We start from the raw sequence: 20,566 nt of genomic DNA, 5'->3' as shown, positions 1-20,566 counted from the left end.
ATAAACTTTTTTACATATAATTATGCAAATTCATGAGTCAGATTTCTTTCCTGAAGCCATCAAGTAACACTTCAATATGTGGGCTCAGAAGTGCTATTAAGGAGAATAAATAAGTGCCATCGTGTGTCACATTACCGATCAAAAACTATAGGAGCAATTACTGCAGTGTAAAGGGAGTAAAGTCAAAATGATCCTACTGCATTATCTGCTACACAGGCCTGGGAAAGTTGAGTGACTATAGTTTCTATGCTCACACATTCAGCCTTATTTGAGGGAGGTTTATTCACATTCTCTTCCTATCACGTGTTCTATTCACTTCTTTGAAAATAATTTCAAGACAAGTTACCCTGGTTTTAAAAACAGGAAAGGCAAATGATAATATCCTAAACTTTGGTTTTTCTCCCTACAGTGCCTTGAGATAATATAAGGGTTGGTCACAGCTCATGACACAGAATACTAGCTGTTGACTCACAGTTACGAGCGGGGCCAATTTTACAGACTGCAGGATAAAGATGATTTTAATTAAATCACACAAATCCCTTTGTACTGCAACCAAACCCTACTCAGGCTGACTGACTCTGAGCCGTTCTGGCGTGTGTAGAGTTAACCAGGTTACCGGGATTCCTAGTTAACTTCTTTCACCAGGAATGCAATTCATGTTTACCTATATAAGGAAACCTGTTAGGCTGACCTGAGTTTGGCGGATTTTTGCGCGGACTGGGAGGCGTGTAAGCACACAGCCTCAAGAGGGGGAGTGATTCCGAGCTGGACAGAGCAAGCTTCCTGAACGCCCCAGCCATTCAGCTGCTCCGAGCCAGCCTGCTTGGAGGACCTACAGGTTTGCCTCTTCCAGATCTCAGTTGAGGAACAAAAACCCGGTCCTGGGAAAAATGGGGAAGCCGGTGAGTCTTACCGATCTCTCTCTGCTTGCTTCTGCTAAGTGGCACGCCTCGCTGCTCTCACCCAGGAAGCAAGGGGAGAGGCGTAGCTCAGCCTCTCACCCCACAGCTCCTTCCTGAACACACACAATGCTTCGCAAATACCTCCTGACAAGTTTTCCTGCCTGTTTTGTACACCAAGAATCCGCAGAGGCGATGATTTTTAACACCTTAGATATTCCAGAGAGTGTTTTTTACTAGCCAGGAGTTTCTCTACCATTGCGATAAGCAAACTTTCTCATCTTTGTTGCACGCTAACGCGGTGGAAATGAGCCCTGGGGTGCTTTGTGAGAAGTCTGAGTCCCCAAGGAAGTAATAGTAAATTTAAGTGGGGTTCTTAAAACCACAGGCAGTGTGATATTCTGCAGAAGTGCAATTTGTCACTAAAAAGGCAGTCTGAAGGTATCATTTTTCATTCATGCCGCAGCAAAATCCTTGCATCCTGCACATGTAATAAAGGACACCTTCTGAGACACTGAGGAAAGAAAGAAGCCGAGCTGAGCTCTTTGTTCTAGACAATGTAAAGGAGCTCACTCTTGCATTTTGACAAGTAGCGTATGTCTATTTATGTATAAGGCAAGAACGATGAATAAAAGCTTTATGTCAAAGGCGTTGCAGTCAATTGAGTTAAAATTTGGCTATATTCTCTATGTATACAAAACTCCCAGTCTGAATATAATTAAACATGGAAATATGAAAGTGTTTAACAGTCTTGCAGGGGAATTTTAGTTGTACTTGGGATTGGCCAATTATAAGAGGCAACTGAGAAAGAAGAAAAAACTATTCCAACTGAGTTCTAGGGCACAGGTAGAAATTTTGAGAAGAAAGCCTATTTTTTTTTTACAGTATAGCTGTCAAAAGTGATTTGGAACCAGGTAAAAATTTTTATTATTTATTTTTTCATGCCTAGGTGGTTTTCTTAACTGAGTTAGCTTAGGTAATTGTTTTGAATGATTTGACTACTCATCTATGGAGAAATACTGTTGTTTTCTATTATGCACAGTGTCTTAATCCTAAATTTGGGCAACAAAATTGTGCTACTGATTACAGCAAAGGGCATGAGGACCTAATTTCCAAGTCCTCATATTAAGAAATTAATTTCTAAAATTAATTTCAAGAAAAGTATTCAGGGCGACAATGAGATTTGAGAGAATACCACTTTTTTAAAAATTGCAAGGCGTAGTGCATTCCCTAGTGAGGCTATTGATTTAACACAGGGACTGGCAACTGCTTTTTCCTAAAAACAAAAGCTATGGCCAGTTTTATTTAGGACCTTTGACCCGGAAAAGCATAACCATTCACAGGGACTCGATTTAAATGAAACCTGCTCACGTCTACGAGAAAGAAAGCTAGAACAGCAGTGTGTGATACAGTAGATATTTTAGTAAACAAAATTCTTAACAGCACAAGCAGCAGAACTGAGGAGACAAGAGGAAGTGTTTTAAAGCTTGTTATCTCCTACGTGCTGCTCAGAAAAACAGGAGTCTTGATACTGAGCTGCTTTCAATGGAAATCAGTAACCCCGGAGACACAAAATATTATTTTAAAATATAGGGTTAATAACAGATGTTTATGCTGGGCTATCTCACCCTGCGACGAGATGGCCCCAAGCCAAATCCACCAGCACGTCGGCCATTCTTCCTGTGAGTTGATATGTACACAATTATTATATACTAATTACATCAACAGCCAAGGGAATATATAACCAGAAAGATAGATAAGTCTCCTGGGGCAGGGTGGGCTAGCAGTAAGCGGAGGGTTCTTGAATTGCATGTTCACAGTTCTCCTCACCAGTGGCATATGAACTCCATGTCCAGGAGTTCTGACTCCAGAATCTGCTTTCCTTTGCCCCTCAGTAGCTCGTGTGGGGGCAATGATAGTGGTCACTGTATTTAACACTTCCGCGTTAATAGAGTTTCAGGAGGATTCCTTCTTGAAGGTGAACGTTATTTCAGCATCTCAACTAATCCTCCTTCGAAGGCAGTTAGAATGCTGCATGGCTGCATCAGCCCCTTGGGAGTCACTAGTACCATGTGCTTGGGTGGAGGGTGTAACCATTCAGCATGCTCCCTCTGTCTGTGGGACATTACTAGGTGTCCTGGTTAAAAACAATGGAAATACTGGCAAAAAAAAAAAAAAACAAACGAAGAGAAACAGGTCTTCTCAGAGTCTAATATGCTCATTTGCTAATATGTGCTGTGACTCCCTGAAAAAGTGTAGCACATAAAATATGGTTTACTACAAACTCATCTGATAGCTCAGTTTTTGGCTGATCACCCTGAAGAACATTTTTTAAGACAGTTTCCCAGTGGAAGGGCCACAGGGCACTGATAGATGGTGAATGGGTTGCAGACATACCCAGATGTTGATCCCTCTTGCCATCTGGGCCATCAGGCTGTGCCTAGGCTGGGTGTATCCCCCCGAAGGTTTCCTCTGGGCCACATAGCTTCCCCAGTTTGCCCCCATATGTCATGCAGATAGGATTGATTTCTACATCTGTCATGATGTGTAAAAGTTAGGAAACTGACAATCCAGGTCCAGAATATAGATCAAGCAAGTCCAAATTTTGCCACACTGTGCTAACTTGGGCCTTGGGGCTCAAGGTGAAGAAAAATAGCCTAGTTTTATCGTTTTTCATGCTGTGGTGGAGATGTCAAGGTCTTCTGTATGCCGTCCAGTTTGCTCTCTTTATTCCATAAAGAATGTAAAGAGGTGTCCGTGTGGATGTGCGTGTGCATGTGTGTGTTTTGTTTTGGTCTTAAAGATCTCCTGGAAAGCTGATGGCAAAGTGCTTCCCATGGGATCCTTCCTAATGTTTAATTACCATTTACACTTCCGTTTCTCAAATAGCTATCCTGGTTTGTTTGGCTGGGATTCTCCTGCCACCATTGGGGCCTAGTCCAGAGGCAGTGGCAGAATGAACCTGGTTTCAAAACTTGGTTATTAAATGTAAATTCTTTCCTTGGATCCTGTACCAAATTTGTGCACACATTCCTATCCCTGGTGAACTTTCTCTGGCTTTCTCTGCCTACCATTTGACATCAATTACCTTTTCAAAAACATTTTGCATTATTAATTCCTGGTACATTCGTTCAGCAAATATTTATTGAGTGCCTTTTGAAGTCCTATGCTAAGTACTCTGGAGGAAAAGTGGGTATATAAGACACAGATGAATTTAACCAAATCTTCATGCCACTGATAGCATTTCTGCAAAGAGAAATCTCATTGCTTGAATGCTGTGCAGCATATGAAGCATGCTTTGTTACAAACTTACTCGACCACTTACTTTTTCACTGATAAGCAGGAGAGGTTCTTTACATTAGAGCTTCCCAACCAGTGGGCATAAGACGGATAACACACAGGTCATGATGCTCATGCTTTCAGTGAAAGGACGATTTCCCATTCAGAACATGTCAGGTAGAAGCCGACGATCTTGGTGTACTTGCAGAAGAAAGATATCACGTTGCTCCCTGCAGAGCCCTAATAAATGACAGAGAGCTGGATGATGCCTCTTTATAATACATTTTGCTAATGTCATTTTCAAGACCACACTTTCTCAGGTTGTGGGGTCTTCCTGGGGCACCACATGAAGAGGAGATACTTCCAGGAGTACTGGATAACTCGAGAGCTTTTCTATTGCCTTTTGACCACTGGAAATTATTAAGGTACAAGTTCCAGTGACATTCTTATGAAGCAGACAAAAGCAGCTGTTCTTACTTCTAATGTTGTATGTGCAAGGCTTTGAATTGGAGAGTGTGAATTAATAACTGCCTTGTGCCAGTCGGATTTTCCAAGTATCTAGGGCATTGGCAAAACCAATTTAAAATATATTTATATTTGAAGAAAGGATAGCTGGCAAGGTGATAGGACTAGGACTTCTAGTTAAGTGTAAGAGTACATTTCCATTTTTTAATTAATTGCTTGCAATCACATATAAAGAATCTTCTGTGAGAGAACCTTTCAAAAAATTGAGTAACTTTACATATTATTGCCAAGGGTTCAGTTAATTTTATTTTTTATTTAAAAGGACAGTAAAAAATGGATAGTAGTGCTTTGTGGAATAGAGCTTTCTCAGATATGCTTGGTACTTAATAGCTGGGCCTGCATAAAGAATGGCTCTAATGCTATGTCCTCATATGCTCACACTCTCTTGTGAGTTGTTCTTCACTCGTCTAAACTTGAGACTGAAATGAAATTAAGCAGAACCTTCTCATTTTGACAGTTTGAGTTCTAACACGTGACAGAATTGGAATTTGGTTAAAGAGCTTGAGCCAGGAAATGCTGCATTATTTATAGGTATTGTCCTGCAACAGTGGCCTTTGCTATTTAAACCAAAATTATTTTCCCCCCTGAGTATCTAATTGTGCAGTTATTTAGATCTGTCCTGACACACTCATCATGTACTGCCTTGGGGGACAAAACAGTATATAAACTTCTAGAGAATGGATAACAAGTTTACTCGAACTGATACACTTGGCTTAAAGTTAAGAAACAAAAGAATAGCAGTGTTTCCCAAGTTTCTTCCAAAGCAGTGGATGGTGGGTTTGGCCAAGTCATCTTAAACTTCTCTGGGATTCAATTTCCTCATCTATCAATGGAGACATAAATACACAATTCATTGGGCAGTTATGAGTTTGTGAAAACGGTCATGTCTGTGAAAGCACCTCACGCAATGCTGGGCATGAGGCCAATCAATAAGTACCAGTTGGATCTGAAAGGAGGGAGAGTGGATTAGGCATCTTCAAGTAAACAATTAAGACATTGGAGAAGCGGAAGCACACATACTAATGGCCCGTGGGTAATTCTGCCTTCTTGGCGATTTAAAATTTGCTTTTCAGTGAAGTATGATATACTTTCTAATGTCTTGTGCCAGGTTCTCTTGACTTATTTGAGTTACCTGTTTGTCCCCTTCAGGTTTTTTGCTTGTTTGTTTGTTTGAGACCCTTGTTCTAAAGGCTTCTTCCTTCTGTAACATCTATGTTATCTCAAATATAAGTTTTCCCCTTTTAAGGTGTTTTCCCAAAGAAGCAAGTTTTCAAGGCAAAACAAAATTGCTCACTTTGTGTTCATTAATTTGACCACTTGAAAGCTTTTCCACCAGTAATGGTGGGAAGGACTGGATTAGTAAATTCACTGATAAAAGTCACTTGTTTTATTAACAAGTAGAACATCTCCCTGGCTTCAGTTCACACCCATTTCCCAGAGGTCTTGAGGATGGACCCCAGGGTCCCCTTGTACCCCACTCTCTTTCTCTGGCTCCCCACCCACAGCATCGCACCCCAGTGGAATGTAACATTTAATCTGATGTGGCACCTGTGATGTGGACAGAACATGGGCTGATATGGCCAAGAGTTTGCTCCTGGCTAAGGCAAGTGGAGACCATCCTGTGCTGGTTAGATGAGAAAATAGGGCAGCTGTATGTGTCAGCTCCAGCTGCTGTAACAAAATACCACAGCCTGAGTAGGTTAAACACCAGACATTTGTTTCTCCCAGTTCTGGAGGCTGGGAAGCCCAACATCAAGGTGTCAGTAGATTCAGTGTCTGCTGAGAGCCCTCTGCCTGGTTTACAGATAGCTGCCTTCTTGCCTCATCCTCGTTTGGTAGAGAATGCAAGTTTTCTCTCTTCCTCTTCTTATATAGGTGCTTAATCCCATTATGGTGGTCTCACCCTCATGACTTCATCTAACCCTAATTACCTCCCAAAGGCACCATCTCCAAACACCATCCCCCTGGGGGTTAGGCCTTCAACATATGACCTTGGAGGGAACAGAATTCAGTCCAGAGCCGTGACTTTATCAAAGTGTATATCAAGTGACTCTATTTCTGACTTATTTTCACTGAACTTGAGATACCATCTATTATAAGATACAACACTAATAAAGAAAACAATTCTTCCAGTTAGACTGTAGCACATGTTTTCTTAGTATTTAAATATTTTATGCTACATTTATTGAAAGAATTATTTTAGGCTTATTTAGATTTTTTTTTAAATCATATATTCCTTCTGTGTGTATATAAGATGGAAAATACAGGTGAGATAAACTTTTTAGGATTCCAAGTTTTCTAAATCACTTTTCAACTAGAGTTGTCACATGTGTCCTTTTCTGCACCATGCCATCGTGCCTGGTGCCAAAATATGCCAAAATACAGCATTTCTTGTAAAAGACCTTCTCTACTGTCTCTGAGTCTCTAACAAAGGGAATGATCAGACTTATATTCATTCCTGAAATGGTCTTACCTGGTGAAATGGTCTTAGCTGGGCATGCAGTTGTCCATTCAACCCCCAGGAATATCCACCAAGTTACTCCACTTCTCAGGAAACTCATTTTTAACAGTTCTACCACATGTCCACAAATATATTAAGAACTAGCATGCCTGGTGGGTTCCATAGATCTCTTGGGTATCTGTCTAGCTTTCCTCCAGTCCCACCTGCACCCTGTTAGGATCTCTCTCCGACTTGGAGGAAACCCTGCCTCCTTTCTGTTTCTTTGAGAGGCTTTGCCAGACATGAGACTTCTCTTCTCCTAGTGGGTGGGGCTTGTTTCAGATAATGAGTAGACCTCAGTGGAAGTTACAACACTACGAACGCCTATGACTGAGAATGGGCAGGCAATGACAATTGTATCACGATGCAGCCTGGGCAACAACAAGAACAAGTGTAAGATGCATCCCAATATCAGCTATATTAAACTGGAAGGAATTTCCCCTGGGAACTCATGAAATAGAATGTATGTCCCCCATCCCACAAGGATGAGGATCCAGGAATGGAGAGAGGGCAGGAGAAGAGAAAAAGGAAAGGAGAAGCTCAACATTTATTCAACAACATTTATCAAATTTCTGCTCTGCCCAGGCATCACCCTACATGCTAAGGCTAAAGTGGAGCCTCCAGTCAAATAGGTAGCGTCTACTGTAAGAGACAAATAATTGATTAAATATCACGCAAACAGGGGTAAAGGTGAGCCTGGAATAAAATCTCTGAAGCGCAGCGATATGTTGCCATGAGATTGTACTGAGAGGACTTAGCTAATCAGAAAGGAAGTCAAGAGAAAGCTTCCCCCAGAAAGAGATGCTCAAACTGAGACGTAGTAGGAAAGGGTGAGAGCTGGTATGTTTGGAGGGGTGGGAAAGGACCAGACTGCATTAGGGAGTTTTTGTTGAGGGCTGACATTTGTCTTTCAGAAAGGCCATATTGGCAGCAACCTGGAGAATAGGTCAGAGGTGTGTCAGAGTGAACATGGGTGAACTAGACCATGGCCTAGGACATGGGTCCAAGGAAAGATGATGTCTACTTATACTAGTATTATGGTGGTAGAGATAAAGAGAAGTGGATGGATTTCAGTTACATTTCAGAGGGAAAATAGACAAGAATGGGTGGCAAATGAGACATGGGTCATCATGAGGGACCAGGAAGTGTCAAGGCAGACTCCCCAGAATGCATTTCACCTAGTTAGAGGAATAGTGGGATATACTAATGATGTAGGGAACAAGGAAAGTTGACCTGGTTTGTGGGTAGGGAAAGGAATCGTTGTAGCCTGATGGAACAGAAAATGCATGAGCTTTGTGGCTGAAAGTCTTGGTGTGGATTCGAGTCCTCGCTCTTGCATTTGCTAGCTGTGTGTTGCTAAGTTTCTCTGAGCCTCAGTTCTCCCATGTTTAAAAATAAGGCCATGAACATCCACCTCACAGAGTTTATAAGACAATCAAAATAACATCATATATGGTAAAAGGTCCTACATACACGAGTTATTTGTATTATTTTGCAAATTCACCAGCAGTGAAGCCTAGAAGAAGAATAGCTACTTTCAGGGACCTCCTGGCGGGTGGCCGAGGGGTGAGAATCTTGACAGCTGAGATCTCAACATTCCATATGTCAGTTTCCCTAAGGGAAGTGTTCTCCTTATTGATAATGTACAGGGCAGTTGTCTGGTAAATTCCTTCTGTTGTGTTCCAACCCGTCTCCTCTCCCTCAGCCTGGATTAAGGGATCCCCTATAGAAATAAGCTACATTGCTTTACTCAGCTGAGATCCCTTATCACTTGTAAGAGGACTATAGGATTTAGGAAGCTGTAACCTGAGAGTTTGCAGTAACAGATGAGCACACTCAGTTAAGTTCACACTCCCTGTAGGGTTTGGGTGAAGGTTTTGCCGTTCTGTTTTTCTAGCATCAATTTAGGAAGAGCATTTTATTCAACACATGTAATTTCACTGCCCTTGAATGACCTCAGCGAATTCCTTTCTGGCTTCCACATAGTCTCTCATTAAAGGGAGCCACTAGGTGGTGAGAGCTGCAGCCACAGGGTTAGGACAACCTTGGGCTGGGCAGGTGAAGACAAGAAGGGGCCAAGCCCTGCAGATTCCAGGTGTGCTCACACTGTGGGACCCAAGTCACTACCGACATTCACTCCTCCTGTCACCTTGTTCCCTTTCTTTCCCTGTGTTCTTGACATGCACTAAGTCTCTTTGTTTTAGAACTGTTTCTCTCTCACTGAATTATCCAAAAGATGAAGTTTCCCATCAAGACCCCATTCAGTTATTTTTCCCCACACGAAATACTTACTGTCACATAGAAAACTGTGTCAGAAAAAGCAAGAGGCATTCCATTTTGTCACTTCACTTGTGTGATGTTTGGGTGGAAGATTGTGAAATGTTTGTTCTCATGAACTCTCAGATAACCGGATTGTGCTTAGGTCTCCATCAGAATCTCTGCGATGTTGCTGTGTGCGCCCAGGCTGGAACTGGAGTGTGTGGGAGGGGTCTGGAAGGAAGTGGAGTGGAAGCTGCTACCTGACATGAAGTCCTAGGCACGGTTCTTAAGAGCTTCCTCTTTTCACTAATTTCCCCTGCCTGCATAATTTTTTCTCTACACGGTCCATTTTGGTGCAGATGTATTTCAAGATATAAGGGCAATGAAAAAGGCAAATTCTAAATCTGAATTGTGTTTCCCTGAGGGGCTACCATTTCACTTCTTTCACTTCGTAAAGACCCACTTGGTTTTAGTTTTTCTGAGCTCAAAGCAGGAACATTCCATAGAAGCTCCCAATTAGCATGTGCAGTAGGAGCTGCTCCAAGTCAGGATGTTTTAGGAGTCACAGCGCAATAGCAAGAAGCCAGAGCTAGACAGTGTCAAACCAGAGAAAGAGTTCACTTTGCCCGTAAATGTGGTTACCTGCCAATAAATCATTTGCCAATAGTTCAGAGATAATGAAGGAACCTGGTAGAGTGATCCAGAGTGAAGGTGACAGCAAAGAGAAAACACATCAAACATTACAATGAGTAAAAAATGGTGAGAACTTCTGTTTCCAGGCTCCCAGATAAAGCTCCTGCAAAGATAAAGATGTGAGCTTTACACAGCATCAGGCTTCTTCTGGTCTGTTTATCCTGCTCAGAGAGACTGAAACTGGGGAGGAGGAAGGCCTCTGCCAATAGATTGTGGGCCATAAATTAGTTAATAAAATCTGTCCTGTGTTATCTCCGTAATAGCCTACTTTATATATATTTGTCCATTTGAGTAATTTGTTTCTCTGTTTACTCCAGGCTGTATTTTGGTAGCACAAGTCAATATATGAGTTTTAGTTTATACAAAAGTTTATTTATAATTGGCCTGCCTTCTGTGGGGAAAATAACAGTGGGGTGTGTGTGTGTATGTGCATGTGGTATATAATTTATTGCTGTTGACCAGGAATTTCAAAGTTAGTGTTAACTTTCAATATACGATACGAGTGACCCCAATGAAATGTGTATATTGTTATATTGCCAAAACAGATTTATTTTTATCATAAAACTAATTTGTATTGTTGCTTCCAAGACCTTTTCAAAGCTTATATAGTTATAGTAGATTATTTCTATGTATTAGTGTTAATACATCCACTTTGATTTATCTACTAGAGTCATTATCAGTGATAAAGCAACACTGTATCTATCTACACACATTTCCATGTATATTACATATATACAAATGTATTTGTCCATTTGAAAGTTTCTCTATATTAAGGAGGGCAAGCTATAGCCATTGTTTACTGATTTTTTCAAAGTCAGATGAAAGGTGTAAAAAAAGAAAATGTCACAATATTTTAAGATCAAGTATGATTATTCAGAAGGTAGAAGTGGAAGTCCAAAGAGGTCAGTGGGGTAAAAGAAAAGAGAAGGGAAGCAGGAAATGACAGACGAAGAGAGGTCCCAAAGCAACAAAAATCTACTGTCCCCTCCCCAGCCAGGCCCACCCTCCATATATCAACAAAAGCCCAGCAGACAAACAGGTGGGGGACTAAGGTATCAAGAAAAGAAGGGTCAAGCCACAAATTACTGGAAAATGCTGGAAACCGAGAAAGAGGGACAGAAAGAGAACAAAAGAAAGGGTGAGAATGAAGTTTCAGGGGAAATGCTTGCACAGTAAAACAAATGAGCCCAAAAGGGAAATACTGAAGAAAGGAAGAAATGAGGAGGTTACATTAAAAAAATCAACAAGCCTGAAGTGAAACAGACATTGTGCTTGGGTTGGTGGGTAGCTGAAAAGCCATTGTTCTGTGGAGTCTTGATGAAAGGAAGGTTCAGTGGCACCGAAGCGGAGGGGGACAAGCAGAAGGCAGCAAGAGGAAAGCAAGCTTAAGGGAAGGGAGCCCTGTTCGCCCACGTGGGGGGACTCCCAGCCAAACAGTACGTCCCAGGGAATGGCTGCGTAATAATGTCCTGGTGGGGTTCATCCCGGGGAAACTGACCTCTGAAGATGGCAGGGACTGTCTAATCTGTGTAACTAGAACATTCTGCAGTACAGGTGTGAATGCAGTTTGCTTTTTAAATGTCCCTACTCCATAAGGCTGGCGGAGCAGGAATCCCAGCTTCCAAGCTGTGAGCGCTCTAGCACAGGTTGACTGTTCATGATTTAATAAGCGATTATTCTAAGGTAGTGAATTATTCGGTGGCCTAAAGAGTTAATCCTCCAGATGCCTTCCATACTCCCAGGAGTCATTTATTGAACCAGAAGTAGTACCTGGCTTAATCTTTGTTAAACACTTTGCATTTCTGAAGGGGAGAAGGAGGGAGATTTCATCTGAATCCATTTCCACCGTCAAGCTTTACCCGAGTACCCAGTGCTTGACTCAGTACCTACTGGGCTTAGAGCCTCACATGAAAGTCCAAATCCAGTCTCATGTGAGTGTGGACTTGCTCGTTTATTTTTACTATGATTTCGTTCATAATAACTTAGGTTTGTAATTCGAAACCCGAGGAATTGTTTTTATGGCAAGTTTGCATCTTACAAACTTCAAGGCCCATTTCAGGAACCGACTTTGATGCAGTATGGTAACAGTGAGTTATTAATTCATACCTGCAGCAGGAAATGATTCTCAAAGTGGTCAAGGAAAGCTTAACCGTCTTTGACGCAAAGTTATGCAGTTGTATTGCCACGTCCAGTGGGCAGTCTTGAAGATGGCAAACTTTACTTTGGTCCAGTGCCACAGCACCTCCATTAGTGCCCCGGTTAGAATGCAAAACATCTGCTTGCTTTTATTGCCCATGTGTTACTTAAGATGGTCTGTTTCTTTGTGACGCAAATCACTGGAACCAACTGACTATTTTTAAAGTCTCTTTTAGTGTTTCCCTGAAATGATCACTCTTTAAAATGGTTTAATAGCTAATTGGCCCTTGAGGTATACAAAAATTATAAAGATCATCATTTCTACTTTCCTGACTTTTTTCAAGGCTGACATTATGACTAAAGTGCCCTGGGCCGCTGCAGGATGTGTTGTCTTTGGGGCCTGTGTGAGTCATAGGTCCGTGTTAGCATATTAGGCCAAAAGAAAGCTCACATTTCCATTTACTGCATACAGGAGGGTCGACCTGCTGGGCTTGGCTCACTGACCACAGCTTTGTGGATCTGCCTGGTTCAGTCTGCCCTGAAATAGTTTGCCGTTTCCTTCCCCACATATTTTTCTGACCCTGGCATGTGCTGGGCAGTCTGGTGGCTCTCCAGGCTCTGCACATGTCCTCACAGATAAGCTTCCCGAGGACCATCACTTTAATTCTAATAGCCTGACTGTATTCCAGGGCCTCTCGGTGGGCAATTTTCTCTTACTTTGATGGCAAATAAAGGTTTGAAGCCAATGTGACCGCTCAAGAACATGAGAGCCATGAAACAGAGGCTCTATGTATGGGAAAAACGAAACCCATCAATTATGATCCCAGATTTGAGAAAACATTGGTATAAGATATAATGATTAGTAAAAGGATTTTCCTTAGTCCAGTGAATAGAAAGGCTTGGGAGGCCATACCTATACATACTGGGTCCTGTAACTTGTAGAATGTTATGAAATAGGCCATCTAGACGAGTACGCCCACGGTAATCCAAAGAACACGGCTCTTACTCAGATCCTAGGCTTACGTGGAGGCAGCCGGCCGCCATGGAATTCCCAAGAGAAGAGCACTGAACGATGATCATTTGAGGACTGTGAGGGTTCCCGAAATTTGCCAAAGAATTAAGACGGGGACTAATTGGGCACCTGGGAGGCCAGAGTGACTTACATTCCACATTTGTTCTAACATTTGAAATGTTAGGTTGTGGTGATTTCTTTCCACTTGACATCTATTTGTTTCTTGCTGTCTCTGGGTTCCAAATATTGAATTTATGAAAACGGAAGAGAGGAAATGAGTGCATACCAAAGGGAAGCAATTGGGGGGCACACCCACTGTCTCATGACTGGGGAGAGAAAAAGAATGAGGTGGAGAAAAATTTGAGGTCATTGCATGGAGTAAATGTAACAAGTACAATGTGGTGTCTGAAAAAAAGAATATAGTATTCTATAAGTCACAGGTAAGGGGTGTGAGTTAGGGGGATAAATTATAGTTCAAATTAATTTCATTTAATTAGTTTTGAGTGGTCTTTGAGCTTTTAAAAATAGTTCTAAGAAACGAGTGTTTCTGTTTCTCTCTTACACATGCACACACGCACACACACGCACATGCACAGAGGCATACAGGATGCAAATTATCCCTCCATAGATAAGCCAAAAGAAAACTAGTATATATGTGTTGCCTCCTGTGCAAGCTAAGGAAAGATGTGGAAAAGAACTCACCTTGTTTTCACAGTACTCAGTTTTCCACAGCCACCATCACTAGCTATCCCATGCCCTATAAGGAGGTGCCAAATGACATAGAGATTAGGAGAACAAACGTGAGCCACGCAGACCTGGATTCGAAGCTCTGCCATGCCTCTTGCTAGCTGGACTTCACACTCTTGACAGTTAACTCCCTAACCTTGGCTTCTTTTACCACCTGCCCACCAGGGTCATTTGCTAAGAGTAAAGGAGGCAACATATGTTCCATATTCTGCACAGAGTAAGGGCTCAGTAACTGCTGACTAGTATCAACCCTGCTAAGTTCCTTGAGAGTGATGGGCCAATATTTGATAAACATGTGAACTATGTAACTGTCACTCTGAAGGACGAATCATTCAGAACACACTGCCTCTGGGTAAGAGTGTACCCACTAAAAAGCTTTTGAATTTGTTGGTTAATACTGCTTTTACTCCAAGTCACTCCAAGTTGTTTAGACTTCCTTCACAGGTCTGTGGACTTAAACAGGACTAAGAATCTCTTTGTTAATATAGCTAATGAAAGGACTGATAGCATGTCAAGACAGTGATCTGCCAGAGTTGAAGGTGGACATTCATTTTCTATCATTTTCTTTCTGTCCATTCAGTTGACAATGGACAGCTTTATCCCTTTAAAGAATCTTTCCGAGACTAGATCAGCCCGAGGCTTGGCATGTAAAACATTGCTCAAATAAATTTGAACTAATGCTACTAAAATATTCGAGTGATTGCAGGCAACCTTTGTAATGGTATGTTGGCTCAAAACTAGCTTTTAAGAGTTTTGCCTGGAGACAAATTCTCTGTGAAATACTTCAACAAATTAAATGCAAAGCTAAATTTGTTTGGAAGACGATGTTTTACCCGGACTAGTTTTGTGTTTCCTCTTGGATCAGAAGCATGTTGGTCCTTTTAGAAATACACATGTCAAGAGGGCAAAAACTCTAATCAGCCACAAAATCCTAGTTCTGTAAGATCCAAATATGGCAGCAATATTAAATGAAAGCACTTAACATCCGTAGCCGTTTCTTCTTCCTATCACTCTCAAGGAAATGTTCTTTTGATGGAAAAGAAAACCATGGTGAAGTCATCCTAAGATTATTCATCCTTGTGGAAGTTTTCCAGAATACTTCATGCTGAAGTCTACTTATCATAAACACTTAATTTTACTTCTTCCTCTTCTTAGATTCTGAGGCATAGATGATTTATTTGCTTGTTTTACTGAAAGGTAGATTACAAAACTTGTATCCCTCTATAGTGTTTTATAACAAAGACCACTGAGGAAAACACTTAGAATTTCCTGTCCTTCAAATGAGCTGTAGGAAAATTAAAAAGCATAGATCTTCCTTGCTAAGTCATCTTAGATCCTTGCGCACAGATGTTGTTTTTCCTTCACACATATCTGATCCTTCAAGAGTGCTTATTTGCCCCAGTGCATTGCTGGGGAAGTGTCAGCTACTCTCAATCTTAGAAAATAACCAGCAAGGAAGAAAAACCTAAAAGCTCAACTTCAAAAGGCTCAAGACATCCCTACCTTAATGCCAGAAATTGGATCATCTGGTGAAACTGTGTAATTTGGTTTCTTAACTAGAAAATCTGTGGCAGAAGCAGAAACTGAGGCTGGCAGCTCACCTGGCTGGGTATCTATTGCCTCCTTCCTCTTTAATGTTCCCCTAGGGATCTTTCTCCCTTCTGTCACAGGAACCTTTGTTTACCCACAAGCCTCCGCAAACATGCTCTCAAATCCCATTTTGTAGGGCATGATGTTTGTTAAACAGTATTTAAAATGGTACATATGAAATTGGTTTTTCCCACATGCACATGGAAATAATGTCCAGAGTAAAATTATTTGCAGACTGTGCAATAGCACCAAAGATACAGTTTACTCAGTTGTTGTTCATTCAACAATAGTCAGAATATTTTCACGAATCCAGCATCCTCTGCAGTCTTACAGTGCATGGTTGAGAGGACGAAGCAACTGTAACATAAAACACAAGCTATCCGTTTGTTCAACAACCATTTATTAGGCACCTATTTATTAGGCTATGGAGACACATGCTTCCTGCCCTCAAGGAAATTACAGTTTGATAAAGAATTTTAAATAGGTGCTAAGTAGAAGCACAAACTGAACATTTTCATTTGAAACATAACTTAAATACAGCATGTGTGAAGAAAGCTATGATCTGTTGAATGTCAGAAATAACATCTCTGGCTTATGCTTGTATCAATATTGACCTCATAAAGACTGTGTAGTTGACAGAGGGGGACTGAAACTGTTTTGTTGGCTGGGTTCGTTTTTTTTTTTTTAACTCATTTGCAAGCTATGACTGCCATTTCCATTGTCTACTTGAAATAGTTCTGAAGTGGTTGAAGACAGTGCTCAGGCTTTAGTGAGCTTCGGAATCTGCAGGCAGATGGCTGGGCCCCACCTGCGGAGGTTCTGATTCTACTCTGCTTGGGGTGGAGCCTAAGAGTCTGCATTTCTAACAAGTTTGCCGGTGATGCTAATGCTGCTAGTTGGTCCAAAGGCCCTGTTTTAAATAGAATCGGTTTAGATAAGGACTTGCTGTTGCAGTGTCTCCTAGATTCTGAGGAGACAGTGGAAGAAGGTGGAAACTCTGCACTTCTGCTTATGGCCAGCCGAGTAAAACCAACTGCCTGATCTAATGTAGAAACTAACTGAATGCTTCTTTGGACCGTTCAGAACCTCAGAACTTACCTGGAAGACTTTAGATTTGAGGAATCGTAACTTACCCAACCTAGTCTAACCCTCTCTAGTCAGTGTAGTCGACTTGTTAACCAGGCCCCTGCACAACCCCCTGAGGCCTGTGGAAAGGGTTTGCTTGCCGTGGTCACAGAGCTTTTGAGTTTCCAGTTCCCATATGCACTTGGGAGAATTACTCACCATTGTCTGCACGTTGGCATTGGCGCTCCCTGGTCACTTGCCCGTGGCATGAAGCAGTTGCAAGTTCTGAGTGGAAGTGCCATACAAGACCCCACTGCGGAGGCTGTGGCAGGAACACATGCTTGGATGTGAGCCCCTAAGAGCCAAGTAAACCGTGTCCCTTCTGTCATAGGAGGCACCCCATCATTGGTTGTTTCCATCTGTAATTTTACTGATGCAGCATGTTAGGATGAGAGCATTAAATATTAAGATGGAAGAAGTGATTTCTTGTGCTGGCTCAGCCCACACCAACCATTCTGTAACTTGCAATTCTTTTGGGTCAGTTGAATTCTCTAGTCTGGAGTTCCTGGGTCTGTAAAGTGAGGATACAAGATGATAGGGAATCTTTAAGGGGCCTTTTTTCAGGCATCATTTGTTTTCAAGTGTTTTGTGATGTTAAAAAAGCTATTGCAATATGTACAGAGGGAATTTTTGAAAAGTAGAAAGTATGAAGTTACCATATAGCCCAGAAATTGTACTCTTAAATATTTATCCCAGAGAAATGAAATGTTCACACAAAAACCTGCATACAAACATTCATAGAAATTTTATTCATGTTAGCCTGAACCTGGAAAGAACTCAGATGTTCTCAACAGGTGGAGGGTCAAAGAACCTATGGTCCATCTACACCAAGGGATATGACACAGCAATAAAAAGGAATAAACTATCAATGCATTTACTAACCTGAATGAATCATCAGGGAAATATTCTGGGTCAAAAAAGGCAATCCCAAAAGGTTATATACTACATGATTCCACTTACATAGTGTTCTTGAAATGACAAAATATTAGACATAAAGATGTTTGCCAGGAGTTAGCAGGGTGGTGGATGTAGTTCTGAAAGGGTAAGAAATCCTGTGGTAATGGAACTGCTCCGTATCTTGATCTCATGGTAGACAGACAAATCTGTATATGGAATAAAACTGTAAAGAACCAAATACACACACACACACACACACACACACACACATGCATACCACAGTGTAAGTAAAACTGGGGAAATCTGAGTAAGAGATAGGTTATATCAATGTCAATATCCCAGTTGTGATTTTATACTGTTGTTTTACAAACTGTTACCATAGGGGGAAATTAGACAAAGGGTGCAAGGAGTTTCTTTGTGTTACTTATTACAACTTCATGTGAATCTAAAATTATCGAAATAAAAATTTTGTGTAAAAAATGATTTTAGAAAGAGTAATATGTAATTTTGATTCTTATGATCCACCTTAGTAACCAAAAATTGGTGTTAATATGATTTAAAATGTCAAGTTATACTCAATACCTTTCACTAATTATTTATCAATGGAAATTCTCTTCTACTTTTGTAAACTTTCTAAAAATGAACTATCAAACATACATGAAAAAGTGAAAAATAAAGCATGATCCTCTACAGCAGGGGTTGGCAAATTATGGCCTTGGGCTAAATCCAAGTTGCCACCTGCTTTTGTGTGGCCCATGAGCTAATAAGCATGTTTTTTTTTTGGTATCATTAATCTACAATTACATGAGCAACTTTATGGTTACTAGACTCCCCCCATTATCAAGTCCACACCACATACCCCATTACAGTCACTGTTCATCAGCGTAGTAAGATGCTATAGAATCACTACTTGTCTTTTCTGTGTTGTACAGCCCTCCCCATACCACCCCCTACATTATATGTGCTAATCATAATGCCCCTTTTTCCCCTTCATCCCTCCCTTCCCACCCATCCTCCCCAGTCCCTTTCCCTTTGGTAACTGTTAGTCCATTCTTGGGTTCTGTGAGTCTGCTGCTGTTTTGCTCCTTCAGATTTTTTCTTTGTTCTTATGCTCCACAGATGAGTGAACTCATTTGATACTTGTCTTTTTCCACCTGGCTTATTTCACTGAGCATAATACCCTCTAGCTCCATCCATGTTGTTGCAAATGGTAGGATTTGTTTTCTACTTATGGCTGAATAATATTCCATTGTGTATATGTACCACATCTTTATCCATTCATCTGCTGATGGACACTTGGGTTGCTTCCATTTCTTGGCTATTGTAAATAGTGCTGTGATAAACATAGGGGTGTATATGTATTTTTCAAACTGGGCTGCTGTATTCTTAGGGTAAATTCCTAGAAGTGGAATACCTGGGTCAAATGGTATTTCTATTTTGAGTTATTTGAGGAACCTCCATACTGCTTTACACAATGGTTGAAGTAATTAACATTCCCACCAGCAGTGTAGGAGGGTTCCCCTTTCTCCACATCCTCACTAACATTTGTTGTTGTTTGTCTTTTGGATGGTGGCTATCCTTACTGGTGTGAGGTGATATCTCATTGTGCTTTTAATTTGCATTTCTCTGATGATTAGTAATGTGGAGCATCTTTGTATGTGCCTGTTGGCCATCTGAATTTCTTCTTTGGAGAAGTGTCTGTTCAGATCCACTGCCCATTTTTTAATTGGATTATTTGCTTTTTGTTTGTTGAGGTGTGTGAGCTCTTTAAATATTTTGGATGTCAACCCTTTATTGGATATGTCATTTATGAATGTATTCTCCCATACTATAGGATGCCTTTTTGTTCTATTGATGGTGTCCTTTGCTGTACAGAAGCTTTTTAGCTTGCTATAGTCCCACTTGTTCATTTTTGCCTTTGATTCCCTTGCCCAGAGAGATATGTTCATGAAGAAGTTGCTCGTATTTATGTCCAAGAGATTTTTGCCTATGTGTTTTTCTAAGAGTTTTATGGTTTCATGATTTACATTCAGGTCTTTGACCCATTTCAAATTTACTTTTGTGTATGGGGTTAGACAATGATCCAGTTTCATTCTCTTACATGTAGCTGTCCAGTTTTGCCAACATCAGTTGTTGAAGAGGCTATCATTTCTCCATTGTATATACATGGCTCCTTTACTATATATTAATTGACCATATATGTTTGGGTTAATATCTGGACTCTCTGTTTTGTTCCACTGGTCTGTGGGTCTGTTCTTGTGCCAGTACCACATTGTTTTGATTACTGTAGCTTTGTAGTAGAGCTTGAAGTTAATAAGTGAGATCCCCCATGCTTTATTCTTCCTTCTCAGGATTTGCTTTGGCTATTCGGGTCTTTTGTGGTTCCATATAAATTTTTGAACTATTTGTTCCAGTTCATTGAAGAATGCTGTTGGTATTTTGATAGGGATTGCATGAAATCTGTCGATTGCTTTAGGCAGGATGGCCATTTTGACAATATTAATTCTTCCTAGACAAGAGCATAAGATGAGTCTCCATTTGTTAGTGTCCTCTTTAATTTCTCTTAAGAGTGTCTTGTAGTTTTCAGGGTATAGGTCTTTCATTTCCTTGGTTAGGTTTATTCCTAGGTATTTTATTCTTTTTCATGCAATTGTGAATGGAATTGTTTTCCTGATTTCTCTTTCTGCTAGTTCATTGTTAGTGTATAGGAAACTAACAGATTTTCTGTTTATTAATTTTGTATCCTGCAACTTTGCTGAATTCAGATATTAGTTCTAGTAGTTTGGGAGTGGAGTCTTTATGGTTTCTTATGTACAGTATCATGTCATCTGCGAATAGTGACAGTTTGACTTCTTTACCAATCTAGATTCCTTGTATTTCTTTGTTTTGTCTGATTGCCATGGC

At 40.9% G+C, this 20,566-nt stretch overlaps 1 protein-coding gene across 1 annotated transcript in view; it reads left to right on the top strand.

Moving 5' to 3' along the window:
- Nucleotides 1-505: 505 nt before the first annotated feature.
- The window catches only part of MID1 (midline 1), a 332,705-nt gene continuing 312,644 nt past the window's right edge, over nucleotides 506-20,566 (top strand). The window contains exon 1 of the mRNA XM_037013449.2: nucleotides 506-902. The gene's annotated coding sequence lies outside the window, so the exon portion shown is untranslated. The remainder of the gene's footprint in view (nucleotides 903-20,566) is intronic.

The sequence above is a fragment of the Manis javanica genome, chromosome X (assembly GCF_040802235.1).
Source record: "Manis javanica isolate MJ-LG chromosome X, MJ_LKY, whole genome shotgun sequence".
Classification (NCBI taxonomy): Eukaryota; Metazoa; Chordata; class Mammalia; order Pholidota; family Manidae; genus Manis; species Manis javanica.
This window is presented reverse-complemented; position numbering and strand designations above follow the sequence as displayed.